General features: G+C 47.4%; 1 protein-coding gene across 3 annotated transcripts in view; it reads right to left on the bottom strand.

Moving 5' to 3' along the window:
• PRKDC (protein kinase, DNA-activated, catalytic subunit) overlaps positions 1–9,586 on the bottom strand; it is a 334,330-nt gene that overhangs the window by 262,535 nt on the left and 62,209 nt on the right. The window lies entirely within an intron of this gene.

The following is a 9,586-nucleotide window of genomic DNA, read 5'->3' as shown; positions in this document are numbered from 1 at the left end:
ACTATTTTCAGGTGCTTGTTGCGAAAATTGTTCCTTATTGTGAAAAAATGAAATGTTCCAAAGATGGTTTCTATACGACTTTATTTACTACTGCCACACATGGGTTGAAAATTACAATGTTTCAGTATCGACACACAAAATTGTTTTTAATTAACTAACACTCAGATGTAATCCCAAACAGTAGAATGTATGACAATCATCATAAACACACAGAGTAAGAGTCCTCCAGACCATTGATTCCTCATTAATAAGTTCTGTGGTAAATTATTTCCTCCTTATCTTCTTTGCGTCGGGGAACTGATGGCGATGCCACTCAACAACTTGCAACAGGTACTGGCGCTGCTGTTCATCCTTTGTCAAGACTTGATTGTAGTCCTGTATTAATGCTACACCACGTTCTGCAAAGTCGTTGACAGTGGCAATACCGCGTAAGACTTGCCGTGATGACTGAAATGATGGGTCATCGGCCCACTCACCAGGGTCCTTTTCTAGGAAGTCAGTATTGACTTTGAATGCAGTAAAAATTCACAATGAGGCAGAAGTAACAAAATCTGCAACAGTCTTGGCAGCGATGGCTTCTTTTGCTGTGAGATCCACATGTACCCGTGGTTGAGGATTCTCTTGGCATTCTTCTTTAAGAGCAGCTACTATCATTCGCTTGACATCAAGCTCAACACGATCGTCAAACAGAGCAAGTCCTGCCAGTTCTTCGCTGAGGTACCACAAGTGATTGGAAAGCTTTTTGCTGGTGGCTTTGGCAATCACTGAATCAGGATAGAAAATGAGTGCTTTTAAGAGAGCTAGGTCTCCAGCGGGAGCACCAATGGTAGATGGAGCGCTGAACCAGGCTTTGGTATACACTGCTCCAACAAATGCTGTAAACCGCTTTATGCCAGTGAGTTCCTTTGGGGTCAGTCGAAACTGATCACGGAACAAGTAGATCTTGATTCCATAAATCGCATGGGCCATCCATCTTGCCCGATGCATGGGTCCTGGCTGCATGAACCTGAATCCTCTCGGAGGACGCTCACCAAACAGAATAATAGTCAACTCAAGAAGTTCATGGTAGTCATCTCGTAGTTGGCCCGATTCCAGTTTCTGGATGCAGAATGAAACGACATCCTCTTTGCAACTTTAAAATACACCTGAAACTACAGAGTCCAGGTCATCAGGCATCATTGGCTTTTTTTTCTTCTTTTTTTTCTTTTTTTAATACTGAATCGAGGCTCGTGAAAGAGCTGACATTTACTTCGCAAACAAATCAACCAGACAAACAAAATATATAAAAAGAGGGAGCGGAAGACAAGAGAAGGGGAAGCACACAAACACTTGAGAGCACACAACATTTAAGAGCAGGGAGATGTGTGGGAGCGAGAGGGCTTGGGGGGAGGAGGCGTGGGAATGGGGGGGGGGGGTGGGAGAAGTATAAAACACAAGGACACCAAGGACTTCCAGGACAGAAGTTGGTATTTCAAAAAAGTGGAATTGGGGTGAAATTAGCGGGGATAGAAAAGATCAAGGTTTTGGATGGGGGAAGATAAGAGATGGTGGTGAACAGCTGTTTTAAAGACATGGAGGGTGGAGTGGGATTGAAGAGAGTGAGGGAGTTTGTTCCAGAGGCGGGAGAAAAGAGGAATGAAGGAGTGAAGGTGAGCAGAGAGTCTTGATTTTGGCAGTTTAACCATAAGAGGGTTGCAGGCAGATCTTGTGCGACCTGTAGGAATATTTGCGGGACAGAGCCCAGAGAGAGCTTGGGGGGGGGGGGGGGCAAGGCCAGAGAGGAGTCGGTAGAAGACGGAAAGACCACAAACCTGCCTGCGGTGAGTGAGTGAGAGGCCCTTGGAGTTAGCTTCATCGCGGGAGATTTCAATGATTCTGAATGCTTTGGTTTCAACAGCGTGAAGACGAGCTAGGTGTGAGGCAGGAGCACCAGCCCAGAGGGGAGAGCAGTATTCCATTGAGCTGCGGATGAAAGCCTTGTATGTGGTGAGGAGCTCAGGTGTGCCAAGGAAGGACTTCGCACGACGGAGGATGCCCAGTCGGCGACTGGCTTTGGAGGCCAGATTTGAAATGTGGTTTTCCCAGGAAAGATCATGGCAGATAGTGAGACCCAAAAGCTTGAGTGACAGAACTTCTTGGAGAGGATTATTCAGAAAGTGGATGGGAGGGTTGTCCAGTCGGTCTTTTCGGAGAGACATCGTAAGAGTGTGAGATTTGTCAGGATTGAAAGACATATGCCACTTGTTTGCCCAGTCTGTGATTTTGTCCAGGTCTGCAGAGAGTGAGGAGGCTGCAGACTGCCGATCTGAGGGATGAAGAATGGAGCGACAGAGAGTAGAGTCATCAGCAAAGAGATAGAGAGGATTTTCAAGAGAGTCAGAGGATCCATTGATGAAGACCAGAAAAAGCACAGGGCCCAGAACACTGCCTTGGGGAACTCCAGCCTGAACAGGAAGAGGAGATGAGAGAAACCCATTCAGGGCCACACGTTGACTACGACTAGAGAGGAAGTCCGCCAGCCATGCGTGGAGATTTCCATGGATACCAACAGAGGAGAGTTTGGTGAGCAGAGCGGGGTGCCAGACCGTATCGAAGGCACGTGATATGTCAAGGGAGTCAGCTCTAATTTCCTGTTTGGCATTGAGGACCTCCATCCATTGTTGAGAAAGCAGAAGCAGCATGTCCAGAGTAGAGTGACCAGGTCTGAAACCAAATTGATGATCAGAGATCAAGCCATTGGAAAAGAGGAAAAATTTCATATCTGAAGCAATGATGGATTCCATGACTTTGCTGATAATTGGGAGAAGGCTGATTGGTCTGTAGTAGCTGGGATCTGTTTTTGCACCTTTTTTGTGCAAAGCGGTGATGTTGGCAGATTTCCAAGCAGATGGTAGATGACCTTGAGCAAATGAGAGGGTGAAGAAAACAGAGAGAGGGAGTGAAAGAGCGGAAGAACAAGATTTTAGGACCCGTGGGCTGATGCCGTCAGGTCCAGTTGCAGAATCAGAGTCGAGGGTTGACAGAAACTTTTCCACCTTGTCAGGAGGAAAGGACACAGAGTCCAGGAGCAGCTGGGTACGACGGGGTATGGTGGGTACAGAGAGGGATGGGTTTGGGACACAATATTTAGAGGCAAACACAGAGTTGAGGCATTCAGCTTTTTCACGTGCGGAGTCAGCCGTGTGGCCGTTTGAGGTGAGGGAGGGGATGGAGGGGGAACAAACACCAGAAACAGATTTGACCAGACGCCACCAGGATTTGCAAGAGGAAGACAGATAAGAGAGTTCTGTCCTGAGAACGGAGAGAGATTGTTTCCTGGCTCTCCTGAGGGTGGACACACACTTGTTTCGGGCTTTGTGAAAGGAAATGAGATTTCCTTCCGTTGGATTTGCTTTCCAGGAGACGAAAGCAAGTTGTTTCTGGGCAATAGCCTCACCACAAGATTCCGTGTACCATGGACGGGAGGATGGGTATGACAACTGAAGACGAGATGGGATAAATCTGTGCATGAGAGAGAGCAATTTACTTTGGAAGAATTCCCAGGATGAGTTGATGTCAGAGGCGGTCGAGATGGGAGACCAGTCCAGATGATTGATGGCTGCTTGAAGACCGTGCCAGTTGGCCTGAGTGAAATGCCAGACACGTCGACGCTGAGGAGGCTCTCTGAGAATGGTCAGAGAGATGTCCACTTTAACAAGCACATGATCAGATGAGCCGATTGGAGCAGAAGAATTGCAGCAGACATTTTCAGGGAAGTTAGTCATACCCAAGTCCAGAAGAGAAGATGCTCCGTTGACTGAGATCCGGGTCGGGAAATTGACAGATTGTGTCAGTCCCAGTGAGTCACAGAAGTCCTTTGCTGAAGAGCCATGGCTGGTGAGAGAGGTACCCACACCCAGCCAACTGGCATGGTGACAATTGAAATCACCACATATGAGGAAGAGAGAGTTGGGATGGGTAGATAGAAGTTGGTCCATGTTATCAGACAGCGAGATGTAGATGGAGTCATCACTGTTTGGTGGACGGTACGACACACATATGAACAAAAGGTGGGGAGCGAAGTGGAAGCCGTAGCCAAAGGTATTCCTGGGGGTGAGGTGGAGAGAGGGCAGTGCAGGGCGAGTGAGGAAGAGTTTTTTTTATAAAGATAGCAACCCCTCCTCCAGGACGAGGCTAAAACTTAAACTTGCTTTGGTCAATGGAATTCCAGTTTGACTGGAAACGCTTGAAGACGGCTATCTCAGGTCCTTTTGATGGACCAAGAAATGGTTTGAATGCTGCCATTGCTGCCTCTACCACTAGTTCCAGAATGTGATGCCGGCATGCAAAATGTAATAGTGGTCGTCCAAGCTTTTGCTGCAAAATAGTGCATGCACCAAGTGCTGAACCAGTGTTGCTGGCTGTCGTGTCAAAGCTCATACTTGCCACCATGTCTTGCAAATGCCATTCTTCGAGGCATTGCATAACAGCAGCAGCTGTTGCTAGTTCAGTTCCTGCTGGCAGCTTTGGCACACCCAGAAGCTTTCCAGTTCCTTGTGGGTCACTGACAATGACAGGAAGGCGATCAACTTTTTTAGTCCCATTGTCTGGAAGGAGCTTGCCATCCCAATGAACCACCAGACTTGTGTTTGGAGCACAGGATGCCTGGATGTCACCTGCAATTGTCTTCCGTTGGATCCGCCTGGATTTCCTGATCGATGTGCGGTTGATGGCCAACTCTGAAGGGTCTTGTCCCAGAGCAGAGGCTGCTGCTGACAAGATGTGAACAGCTGATCGATCGCTAACCTTGGTGCGGTCGAGAGCTGCTGTTAGGTCCGGTGCATCAATGCTACTTGCACGCTTTCGGCTCTGCCTCTTTCAAGCAGATAGAACAGTAGAGTCGTCATGATCACTGGCTTCAGCACTGCTGTCTGTTGATGATGCTAGCTCAAGAGTCTCCTCTCGGGCTGCTTGCTTCTCTTTTTCATGCTGCTCTCTTTCAGTCAACACCTTGTCGCGTTGATGTGTCCGCTCCTCTTTTCCTGCTAGCAACTTGTCAACACCAACCATAAAGCCCCGTCGACCTGGCTCCCGGTGTGCCTTCAGGAATTCACGGTCCTCTGGTATTTTGATCAGATCAAGGACATCAACATGAGCAATGTCAAATAAGTCACGTAGACCGGTTTGAAAATTGCTCTTCTTTCTTTATCTGAGGGACAGATCGCCGGCTCTTTCCTTTCAGGATGGATCTGTATTGTTCTACTTTTCTCTCTAGTTTTGCAATGACATTCCGCCCATCTGCAGTAGGGATCCGTGCTTTCTCCCAGATGCATAATGTCTCACGAACAACAGTTGTTGCGGCACTGCTTATGTCCAATTTCTCAGCATGATGTAGCTTAAAGTATCGCTGCAGAATCTCTTGCCAAGATGGGAGCCGAGTTTCTGGTAGTTTTTCAATATGGCAGCCTATCAGCCACACATGGTTCTTTTTTCTGGTTGCTCTTCTTGAAGTACTTGTACTCGCCATCATAACTGAAACAAACCGAAACAATTTCTGTATAGTGCTGATTAGCAGATTAGCAGGGGCCATGTGACAGTGGTAAAAGTTTTCAAAATGAAATGAAATTTTACCCAATTTGTACTCTCTACAGGTGTAATAAAAAAATGGAAAAGCACTTTAGAAAAGTTAATGTTTACATTTGAGGACCACCCTAATATATATATATATATATTGTTACAGTCCGCGGATAAGGATGTTGTTTGCCGAGCAAAGGCACCGCGGCCGAACAGTTGTTCCCCGACTAAACCCGATTCACCCAAACGTTGGCCGTATCGCGCCACAGATACTCAATGTGGAAAAGACTAAGACGACGAATGCAAAGAGGAAGAAGAAGAAGACGTACAGAAGAGTAACAGGGTTTATTATTATTTACACACACATAAGCAAAAAGAGCAGTCACGGGTATTTACAGCGGACATGAAAACGCAGGTGACACAGTGAAAATTACTAGCTTATACAGACTTAGTTACTACCCAGGACAGCACGAACAAAACAAACTCACGTACGCAAATGGGGAACTTGCAGGCAGGAATGGCTGGAAAGGATGAGCAGGTGGGATCACAGGGCACAGCGAGCAGGTCCACTCCGGGCGGGAAGCGGGGAGCCGGCAGCTCCTGGTATTCGGCTTTACAGCGCACGCCGGCAGGGTCACTCGCTGCCCCGTCAGGGCTTCACGCGGCTGGTTGAAACGGGGCTGGACTCATCTGCCGTATCTCTTTGCAACTCGTTCGTAAAAGTTCCTCTGCTTTCTCTTGGACCCTTTCTTTGTCGTGTACCTCTCCACGCAGCTCAGCTCGTATTCCCTTCCTCTCACCTCTCTCTAGCGCGGGACTGACACGCCCCCTTCGGTTTCGGTACCGCCCTCCTCCCCCGTGCTCTGTTTCGTGACCTTGTATGGTAATCCCACGGGCTTGTCTCCTTATTTGGGCATCGCGCCGACGGCACGCCCCTCGTGGCGAGCCACGGGCTTGTTTCCTTATTTGGGCATGGGGCTGCACAGCCCCGCCCTTCGTGGCGCGCCCTGGGCTTGCCTCTCCCTGGCGACCCCGCCCCTCCTGTTCAAACAGAGCATGGAGCACATATTCACTATCGCAGCGAAATGAGAGGGCGTGCATCCCACGCTTGTGAACTGCTTTACCCGCAGATGGAGAGTTTGGCTGGGAAATGGAAGTATTGAAGGGGAGCTATTCTTAATTGATTCGGTGCAATGGAGTATTATTCTAATGGAAGACAAGGCCTTACTCTAAAACACATAATAGGATATAAGCTACTGAACAAGGGTTTTATCGGGTCCTGCAATGTGGTGTTTCATGGAATAACTACCGGGACGCCCTTTTTACCTTTACACAACTCTGGAGGCAGGAGGGGCCATATTCAACCAAGGTTACACAACAATTTACCACTACAATACACACAATAAAAAAAATGCAATCCTCATATCCGCAACAATATATATATACAGTATATATATATATATATATATATATATATATATATATATATATAGTAACGGATTTGGGAAACCGTGTACTGTGTGTAATTCATTGTAAATATACCCCCATTGTAAATAATGTAATGATTCTTGTAAATACCTCCATTTGTGTAAAGGTCAAAGGTCGTCCTTTAGTTAGTCCATCGCACACACGTAGAAAACCATAGAACCTCTCTATAGTTATTTCTTTATTATGTGTATCAGTTAAGGCTGTGTCTCCACTAGTTGACCTTGCGCTGCACCAAATGAAATAAGATAGAGCCCCATTGCCAACTGCATTGCCTCCATTGCCAACTGCATTGCCTCCATTGCCAACTGCATTGCCTCCATTGCCAACTGCATTGCCTCCATTGCCAACTGCATTGCCTCCATTGCCAACTGCATTGCCTCCATTGCCAACTGCATTGCCTCCATTGCCAACTGCATTGCCTCCATTGCCAACTGCATTACCTCCATTACCAACTGCATTTGCCGCCATTCAACATGTGCTCCAACTCGGAGAAGAAGGGCGTGGCCCCACCTCGTCATTAAGGGTGGAGCCCCCGAACGACCAACCAGAGATCAGGGGTATGGCTTGAGAGGCGTGACCAAGAAACATCGAGCAGTCTCGTGAACGTTCCAGGGTGTGGCGCTATATAACCCATTGTGCGGAGCCCCCACCAGAGTTGAGGAGTTCCGTGGCAAGCAGTTCTGCAAGAGAGTTTGTGAGGGAGGTGCTTGCGCAGGTGGCGGTCCTGCTGAGAGCTTCAGAGACGCATGAGGCGGAGACGCGCAAACCTACAAGGCTACAGACAACAACAAGTGCGGGCACGCGAACCTCGACGTGCCGCGATCCTCGGACCTCCCTGCCGCCCGTTCTGTGGACCAGATTGTGGTGGAGTCGGCGGCCGCTCACCTCCAGCCTGCCGTCCTGCACGAACCCTTCTCTCCCTCCAGCCAATCCAACCTGTAATTCCCCATTCGTGTGAGTCTGCCCGTCGTCTGTCCTCTGTGTTGTCTGGGGTATAAGTTAAGTTTGTATAAGGATTTGCCCTGTGTATCTGCTTCTTCCTCTTCCCTGTAAATTACTTCGTTCTTCTTTTCTTCTTTGGGTTTGTGTAAATAATAATAAATATCTGTTCCTCCATTCTTTGATTTCTTCTTTCTCATCCGATCGTTTTAGAGATTTCCCCATTGAGTTCCTGTGGTGCGATTTCGGCCAAAGCTCCGCAATTGGGTTAGTCTTTGTTAATGGCTCGAACTTCGGACTGCTAACCCGCTCGGCAAATACCATCTTGTCCGTGGTTTCGAGCGGAGTTACCCACCTGCCTTGTGGAGGGATTGGCGGAGGTGTACGGGAATCCCTTGACCAATCACCGTGGCCAATCCCACCCCACAGGGGAGCGGGGTAGCTTCAGGATCGGAGACGGGCAGTGCAAATAGAAGGGGGATTAACCCCCCCCCCCCCTTGCTAAGGGGAGCGCCGTCCCCGTTTCCATAACAATATATATATATATATATATATATATATATATATATATATATATATATATATATATATATATATATATACAGTGGTACCTCGGCTTACGAGTTTAATCCGTTCCGTGACGGAGCTCGTAAGCCAAATCGCTCGTAAGTCAAAGCAAATTTTCCCATTCAAATGCATTGAAATGCTATTAATCCGTTCCAGCCTCAAAAAAAAAACACCAATTTTTTTTGTTAGGTGCTTTTAAATAACAAAAATGTACTTTATAAATAACAAATAATGTATAAACAAGCACGACCTCGTATATACTGTACATAATACAAGAGAATGTAAAGAAATAAACTGGTTTTATTAAGCAGAGGAGAAGAGCATGCCAGGTGAGGTGTGCGTGTTGTCGACTTGGCGAGGCAGTACGATCGTACTCCTTCTACGATATGTACGATTTTGAAGCAGAAGGAGTCCATAAAGGCTATAACGCCAGCCAAGGGCGTTACGATTATTTCAAAGCTCCGGACCTCTATCCATGAAGATATGGAGAAGTTGTTGTTTGTGTGGTTGAAGGAGAAGCAGCTCGCAGGAGATACCGTGACCGAGAGCATCATGTGTTTGAAAAGATTGAAACTCGGATATCGAGCACGGACCACGAGGTGTTTTTTCTTTTTTCTTAATCTCGGTTTCAGTGAACTTTTGCTCTGTGCTCACGTGTACTGTACCTGTACCTGTAATGGTACGTCAGAGGATGGCACCTGTTGTCATCATATTAAGTGCAAGATGTTCTGCATCGTAAGTTGGTACACCGTGGTCTTTCGGCGGTGTTTAAGCCGGCCGTCTTGGCTTCTGTCACCATTGGCATTGAGTCTTTCGATGTAGGTAGGTCGTTGTGTGCCGGTGCCTTGGCCGAATTCCTTCATTGCTGCATTGTTAGCTCACCTGGTTTTTTATACCACATCTTTGGTTATCGGACCAGCGAATGACGTCATCTCCTCCAAAGTATGGCTTATTCTCACTTGTCTTGGACGATCTTCTACTTCTAGCCTTCCACCGTGCATTTGGTGTCCACTGTACTTACTGTACAGTGCCTGGTAAA

This window comes from Myxine glutinosa, chromosome 4, assembly GCF_964187855.1.
Source record: "Myxine glutinosa chromosome 4, kmMyxGlut1.1, whole genome shotgun sequence".
Classification (NCBI taxonomy): Eukaryota; Metazoa; Chordata; class Myxini; order Myxiniformes; family Myxinidae; genus Myxine; species Myxine glutinosa.
This window is presented reverse-complemented; position numbering and strand designations above follow the sequence as displayed.